Genomic DNA, 8,824 nt, shown 5'->3' with positions numbered 1-8,824 from the left:
ACCACCCAATCAGCAATGTGTCAGTCACCATTGTGGCCACTGCTGGTGGAGGACAGAGCTTCCTGCATGTGAGTTTGCCCATTATCAGCAACTTCTGCAGGTTTCATGCTGCTTCTGGGGAAATCTGAATATTATCAACACAAGGATGCAAGGGGAGGGGGGGGGGGCAGAAGACCCAACAGGCAGAGTACTGTAAGGACCAGATTCCTCCCCCCAAAAATGGGGCTCAATGTCCCAAATTCACTTGGAAGGTGGGAAAGCTTTTAGAGAGGCAATGTCCAGCTCTGCCCTGATGAAGAGAAGATAACAGGAAGGCTGGAGGTGGAACTGGGGAGGTTGATTGAAAATCTCATGTCGAAGACCAGCGAGATCATCACCTACAGGTGGCCTGAACTAGCAGTAGTGATCCAACTTTCAGCAGCCAGGTTTAAAGGTACAAGATCACAGAGATCCCTTACCTCTGCAGATGTAACACAAATATATATCTGCAGGAGCCAAGCCACTAGATCAAGGTGGTCTGTTCTGGGTAATAGTCTGAGCTCCCTTCCATTGACAGGAGGTCCTGAAATGGTAGTAGCTTATTACTTTCCCACGTAACATCTCCATCAAGTCTGAGAACCAAGTTTGTCTTGCTCATTGTGATGCTATGACTATTAGCACCCCATGAGAGACACTGGTTTATTAATTGTGGTATCAATGGTATGGGGTGGGGAGGGTGATTTTCCCTGACAAGTCAATTGATAGGGCATTCCCTTGGGACAAATGCTGCGGGTGCCTGAATGCAAGAGGGTATTTATAAAGTGGTAGCAGCACACGTACAGTGCATGAACTGGATTTTTCAATACATTTGAAAAACTCCTCCCAATTATAGCTGAAGGAAAATATCTTTCTAGTATCAAGAATGAAGACCGGGGATGGAAAAGTATTCTCAGCCCAAATGATCCTGGAACAGAGAAAGCAAACTTGCCAGTACCAGAAGGGACATTCTCTGACAATGAGAACAGTACAGAAGCTAACAGGCATGGTGCATTTGTGCACTCTATTAATCCCACATGCCAGGCTACATATGAGACCAGTTCAAAAATGGATACAAAACCAATGGTAACAATCAATTGGGAGTTGGGTGGGATCTAGTGGTTATTGCTTGAAAGATACGAAAGGTAATAGCACTGTTGAACTTAAGCACTGTAGGAGTAGGCAGGTCTTTTATACAATCAACTCCCTTAGTGACATCGCTACAGATGCATCCAACAAGGGTTAGGGAGCACAGATGGAAAACTCAGCATCAGGGGCCTGTGAGGAACAAGGGAAGCAGAATGGAACCTAAGACTGTAGAGACCAGTACAATTAAAGATTGGAAGAAATCCATTTGGGCAACGTGAACACAATGTTTTACCTCAAAAAGCAGGAGGGACAAGGTCACAAATTAGACAAAGACATTTGTAAATGGGACATTCAAAGACCTTCATTGTAATACACCTACTGGGTGTTCAAAACAGAAAGGTGTACATACTAAGCAGACAAGCAACCATCTTGGAAGATGGGAAACAAAATAACACTTCAGCAGAAAAGACTTGACAATGAGTCATACTAGAATGAAGCATGCTTGCAATCACAACACCAAAATAAACACAAAATTCCATACTTTTGTGTTCAGGCACCCGCAGCACTTGTCCCAGGGGAATGCTCCATCAATTGACTAGTAAGGGAAAATATATTTTCCTTCACCTGTAACAGGGAGGATTTGTCCAAATTTATTGACAAATCTAGTTTATACACTGAACATTTTATTGCTCCTTTGGCTTTGTGTGAACAAGCTTGCCTTTACTAGCCAGTCATCTAGGTAGGAGTATATATGTATTTTCATGTGTGCTGCTAACACTTATAATCAACCCTTTTGCGTTCAGGCACCTGCAGCACTTTTCCCAGGGGAATCCCCTATCAATTGACTAGTAAGGGAAATTTGCCCCACCAGCTCGGCCATACCATTGATATCACAATTAATAAAGCAGTGTCTCTTATGGTGCTAATTGTGATAGCACCACAATAAGCAAGAAAAACTTGGTTCTCACACTTGATGGAGATGTCATGTGTGACTTTATACCAAAGGTAAGTACTTTGAATTGATAGTGTACCTGAAGGAAAACTCAAGGGAATATTTTTAAGTTCTTGTTCACTGGCACATGCAGTTATGCATCCTTGAGGTCTGTAGTGACCATACAGTCCTCTTTCAGCAGCTGTGGAATGACCTCCTCAAGTGTTGCCCTACAAGAGCAAATTATGAATTGGGGTGGATTTAGCCTGCCACAAGTAATAATGTCACTAATTGTTTAGGTCCAGTCAAAGGTTTCATTAATTTAAACCTGAACTCAATCCCTCATAGCTATGGCACAGAGCAGATAAACAACCTAAAGAAATTGTCTAAAACATTCAGAGCGACCAAACCATTTAAAAAGTCAAAAACACAATAAAAATCCCACTGGAATTTATAAAAATAGAGAAAAATGTAACAAATTTCCAATACAGAGAACCAGTGACATTAATTGTTGAAGTTAAAATGAAAAAGAAAATGCCAGTGATCATCTATGGTCCCTATTGATTGGGACCTCGGTGCAATTTCATGCCAAGCACTGGTCAAATATACCAAGTAAGTTCATCCCTGTGGACATTTTCCCTTGGCCCTTATTCTCAAAATTGGAAGTCTAAATCCAGCAGGGCAAGGTTGCAGGCTGTCCAAGAAGAGCCAGATACGTTTGGGCCTTCGCCCGATCAATGTTTCTATGATCTGACTTAGGACCAGATGTACAGAGATGCAATTTTGCATTTCTTAAATAGGGACATCATAGAAATCGCTATTTAGGAAATGCAAAATGCTATGTACCAAGATACCGAATCGCTATCAGCAAATCACAAATACAAAATCCCATGTCATTTGTGACAATGGACTTGTTTTGCATTTCCCATTAGTAAATCCCTATTTGGGAAATGCAAAACCAAGACCTCTTAGGAAATCACTATTTGGGAAATGCAAAACCAAGGATGGCTATGGCCAAAAGGTCCCCAAAATGAAACCCAAAAATAGTGGTGCACATGTAGAGCGCACACATGCCCAAGGAGCATGTGTGTGCTCTATTGTACTTTCAAAATAATAATATAAAAAAGCATTTTTTTTTTAAATTGCACATGGTTACCATAGACTTCAAGTCGATGGTAATTGCACTTCCTAAATGCCCAATTCACATTTGGAACATGCTTTGTACATCTGAATAGGAATCGCAAATAGGTAATCCCTATTTGTGATTTCCAATTCAGAGGATTGCAAATTGTGAGGTCTACTGGCTAGAAATAGCAATTTGCAATTCCCTAAAGGGCTCTGTACATCTGAAAAGCACATTTTGCATTTCTTAACGACCCGAAATAGAGATCCGGACTGTTAAGAAATGCAAAATGGCTTTGTACATTTGGCCCAAAGTCTCTTTTTTGTGGAACTCAGAATCCTCCAGTGAGACAACGAATCAGGCTGATTCTGATGTGGACTTCCATGAGGCCAGCTAACTCATCACTGAGGGTCAGTTGAAACGGATTTGCAACTGCAGAGAAGCTCCAAGTGGAAGAAATCAGTTGCTTTAGCTCAGCAAAGTCATGCCTAGAGGAGATTGGCTTAGGTGTTTGGTCCTGGGCCTTCAGAAGTCCAAAAAGTGCCAAATTTCATGTAGAGATGTTAGAAGACCAATAGACACATTCAGGAGACCCTAGACCTCAGAAACAACACTTTAAGGAGGGGGTAGGGGGAACTAACACCAGAAAAGACCACCAGCAGGGTTCAGTTCAGTTGCTACTGGTCAGCTATACACTTCAGGAAAAAGGCCCCTTGAAGCTTGTAGTGTCTCTATAGCCACACGGGGGGGGTGCCAAGTGACCCTTGGAGTCCATTCTTTGTCCTTGGTACAAGTGTGAGCAGGTCCAGCCCTTCAGATCTCACTGGTCTCAAATAGCAGGTTCAGTCTTTCTTTTGTTCTCCTAAATATCTGGAGAATGTTTTGAGGATGGTGCCTTGGGGTACCAAATTTATGCTTTGCACCAGTTATTGAGTGGGGTGATTCTTGAATCCTCTCAAACCAATTGGGCAAAGGTTCCCATGGGCAACCGGACACCTTGTGGAGACAGAATGTAACTTAGCCTCCAGGAGCATCAGGCAGTGAAAAGGGAAACTTCTAAAAGTTACTTCCTCTAAATATTTTTTAAGAATCCAAATTCACCAATGAATTGTTTTTTTTTTAAATAAATATTAAGGGTGGGTTAATTATTTTTCTAGCCGGTCCCAAACTCGAGAAAGCAGAATTAATATTATCTATTTTTATAATAAGAAAGCTAGGGTCTTCCAAAATTAAAATAGCGCTTGCGGGTTTCCACTGCAGGACAAGGCCACATTAAATGTTTTAAGGCCTATTTATAAATATTATGCCCCCTACCTTGTAGGATGTAAGGCATACATAGGGGTGAATTAATATTTTAAAGATGCTTTCCCCCTGTCAAAAGAGTTGTGACTGGTCGGGCAACTGGTTTAAACTGCAGCAGCCAGGCTACACAGGTAGGGCTTATAGCATGTTTTCTTTGTCACACTAGTGGATGGCACAATAAGTGCAGAAGTCCACAGTTGACAATTCTTTTTATGTCACAGGTGGTGTGTTCTCTTTTTTTGGCTTATCACTAGGATGTGTTTTTAGACATTCAACACAGTAACCATTTTGGATCCCGTTCACTGTCTAGTTGTCAAAAGGGACTGCCTCCCATTCCAGGAGGACACCTCTTATTCTGACCTTATCCACACCTGATGTGATGTTGCATGGCTCTCCTTGCTTTAAGTCATTTGCTTGAAGAGCCCCCCCCTTTTGGGAGCTGCACTCTTCCCCTGGCCCTGCCTAGAAAGAGCTGAGAGGGTGTTGAGAACTGTTGTACACCTGTTAGTAACGAAGACTGTGGCATAGAGGTTTGACAGCCTCCTGTTCCTGACGGCCTTCTCAGTCAGTAGTCCTTCTCACAATATGTTTACCAAACAGCAAGGCTTAAGTGGCCTGGGCCAATTTGTTATCATATTGTGTCTGCTGGAAGGCGTTTCAAACAGCTGTTCTCTTGTGAAGGTTGTATTTATAATAGTAGACTGCACCTTGTTTAAAGCAGGAGACTTGTAACCCTGCATACATTCAAAGGTCAGTATACAGTTGTCTACTTGCCATATCTGTGGTGTTCAAAACAGACTTGGGCAGGCAATGGGAATAGCCCAACTCTCTTCTCCGAATGTATTCACCCTCTTATTGACTATTCATGAAAGTGACATTAACTCTCTAATGTTCATAACAAAGAGCACATTATAGCTGGCTATTCTCCACTACATTGCAGTTTTTTTTCTCTCTGTCCCACCATCTCCATCTTTTTGATTTGGCTGAACACTGGCACTTTTTCTAGCCTTGGCAACAATTACTGAATCCTCCATTACATTACTCTTTATGTACAGGGTGGGGGGTTCTTCGAGGACTGTTATATGTTTTTCTCTACTCTTGGAGTTACAGATTTACATGATGCTGGTTCTCTATATACCTCCCTATACCTTAAGGCAGAAGTCTCCATTTCCTTTCACGATTACAGCTCTCTGGATCACATTCTAAGACCCCCACCGTAGACTACCCTTGTGACATCCTTATTTAATTCAGTGTGATCCATTAGCACTCAGGTGGCCATTGATAGTTCTTTCCTTCTACTTGTTTTTTTCATCATTTTTCAATAGTTCTGCATGATGATCGGTTGACTATTGTCCAAGACATTCCCGATCACATCTCTACTTCCAGACCCAATGGTAGAAAAGGAATCTGGAGAAGGTGACCACGCACAGGGCCCTACTGTGGTGCATGTCTGATGTCACAAGGAGACGGACATACCCGCGTTCAACCCTTCCCCCCCCCCCCCCCCCCCCCCCAAGAAAAAAGGATGAAAGAGAACTATTTCAGACTCAACCACTAAATGGCAGAATAATGCACAGCATGTTAATTCAGATAAGATTTGCGCTGCAAGTGTAAATGTATGGATGAAACTCAAGGTAGCAAATTGACAAATTACAACAATTACCCAAGAATGTTATTGTAGCTTTTTTTATTACAAGTGAAACATGCTTCTGGTGTTTTGGTTTGGTTTGGTTTAACAAATTTGGATGGATTTAGCAATCCACCTTGCTAGCCCTGCCTTTGTGATAGGACTGATACGAGGCTGTGCAACTGCAATAAATAGATTGTTTTGCTTTTGTAATGAACTGACTTCAACTTAGTGTACGACGGCACTCCCAAATCAAATGTATGAACAAGTTACTTACCTTCGCTAACACCTTACCTGGCAGAGAAATACTTGTTCTTCTGATAGAGACTTCTAGTTGTAGATTCCCTACCTTCTGAATAGATACCCAAGCAACACCAGTCCCAGAGGTGGGTCTGTGAGCCAAGATCAAACTAGAAAGTTCCACAGGACCAAATGGGCATAGTACTGGTCCCTACAGACCTAATTGTCGAGGCAGTAGTGTTTGGTGAACGTGTGCAAGGATGCCCACATTGCCACCTGACATATCAAGGACTGAAACTCTGTGTGTTAACACAGTGGTCAGTCATTGCTCCAATAGAATGCACTCGCAAACCTCAGGTGGTTGCTTCTTGGCCAGTGCGTAGCAGATTTTAATACAGAGTACAACCCATCTGGAAATGGTTTGCTTCTGTACTTTCTGGCCTTTCTTCACACTCACATAACAGACAAAGAGTTCATCATCCACCTGGATCTCTTTTGTACAATCAAGGTAGAACGCCAATGCTCTTTTTGGATCCAGGCAGTGGCGCCTGTCCTCTTCCTACAAGGGATGTGGGGGTGCATAATAAGTAGGCAAGGTGATATGTATTGGCCTACGTGCAAGGGCATGACCACTTATGGCCAAACGTAAGCCTTAGTGCGTAGCAGCACTTTTTTCAGAACAGATGGAACGGTAGGGTGTCTTAGATGACAACACCTGCAGCTCACTCACCCTGCAGGTAGATGTAATGGCCACAAGGAAGGCAGTACTCAAAGTGAGAAGCCTGAGAGGCAATTGTGAGAGGCTCAAAAGGAGCACATTAGGAAGGTCAGAACTAAATTTAAATCCCATTGGGGAATAATGAAAAGGGATGGAGGAAACATGACTAAGACCTTTAAAAAACCTATTTAAAATTGGAGACAAACAAGGAAGGTTGATCAGGCAATCTAAAAAACGCAGAGATACCAGTTAAGTAACCTTTGAGAGTGCACTACCAGAGCCCTGCTGGGCCAAAGAATGTATTAACAAGAGAACCTCAGAAAGAGGGGCAGAAAGGGTGTCGACAGACTGGTCTGTGCACCATGCCACAAATTTCTTATCACAACAGGCGTATACTGTTTTGGTGAAGGGATGCCTGGCTACCAAGATAACATTACATACTTCAGGCGGAAGGTCAAAAGCTGTCAACTGACACCGCTCAATCTCCATGCAAGAAGGCAGAGACTGGACAGGTTTGAACCCTCCCCTGCTGCAGCGACAGAAGATCCTCCTGAAAGGGTAGTTTGATCGGAGGGTCGATGGTCATGCTCAAAAGCTCAGGATACCAGACTCTTTGTGCCCAGTCCAGAGGCACAAGGATTACTTCGGTCCAGTCATCAATCTTTTTGAGAACTCTGGACAGAGGTGTGGGCGGAAAGGCATACAGGAGCGAGATGAAGAGTTGCAGAGTGACTGCCATCTTGGAAACACCAATGTGCAATACTGCTGACATTGCACGTTCACTGCAGAGGTTAACAGAGCTAACCAAGGCCCTCCCCCCTACTGAAAGAGACCTTGCACAATCCCTGGATTGAGACGTCATTTGTGATTGACCAGGCATTGCTGGCTGAGTTTGTCTGCTCTGACATTCCGATAGCTCGCTAAGTGTTGAAGCAGCAGGGAAATGCCCTGATGTTCCAGCCATGAGGTGCAGAGCCCCCTGACAAAAGGTTCACAACCCTACCCCGCTTGTTGCAGTACCACATGTAGGTGGTGCTGTCTGAACACCTGCACCTCTTTCCCTTTAAAAGAGGGAAGAAATGCTTTCAATGCTATCTGATCACCCAGAGCGCCAATAGGTTGATGTGGAGTCTGGGCTCCAGAGGAGAATAGACACCTCTGATATCTGCCTCTCCTATGTGGCCACCGCATCCCAGGAGTGACGCATCTGTCACTACTGTCAGATCTGTTTGGGGGAAGGGAGAGGGATCTGCCTCTGACCCAATCATGGCTCGATAGCCACTACTGCAGATCTTGCTCAGTTCCCTCAGAGACCTGGACCATGTCAGAGATATTCCGCTGTTGCTGCACCCACCGGACCAACAGGACCTACACATGCCATCTGGAATGATTCAGCAACAGGATGCAGGAGGCCATGATGCCCAGCAGCCTCAGGACTCATTCTCACCGGAACACAGGACAGGGGCTAAAACATCAGTATCATAGCTTGAATGAACAAGCTACTTGCTGCTCAGGAGGATAAGCCCGAAACTGCTGTGTGTCCAGAACAGCTCTGATGAAGGAGCATCTGACCGGGAGTCAGATGTGACTTAGGCACATCTATAGTGAACCCGAGCAAATGCAGGTCTGGAGGTGGGAGATGACAGCCTGGGCGAGCCTGCCTTCAACAGCCAGTCGTCGAGGTAGGAGAAGACAAACCCTTGAGCTGTAACCACCGCCGTCACTTTGGTGAACACCTGGGGACACTGGGAGAGCCAGATGGGTGCATGGTGGACTGAA

The sequence above is a fragment of the Pleurodeles waltl genome, chromosome 7 (genome assembly GCF_031143425.1).
Source record: "Pleurodeles waltl isolate 20211129_DDA chromosome 7, aPleWal1.hap1.20221129, whole genome shotgun sequence".
NCBI classification, from domain to species: Eukaryota; Metazoa; Chordata; class Amphibia; order Caudata; family Salamandridae; genus Pleurodeles; species Pleurodeles waltl.
The sequence above is the reverse complement of the archived record's forward strand: the minus strand, read 5'-3'. Positions refer to the sequence as shown.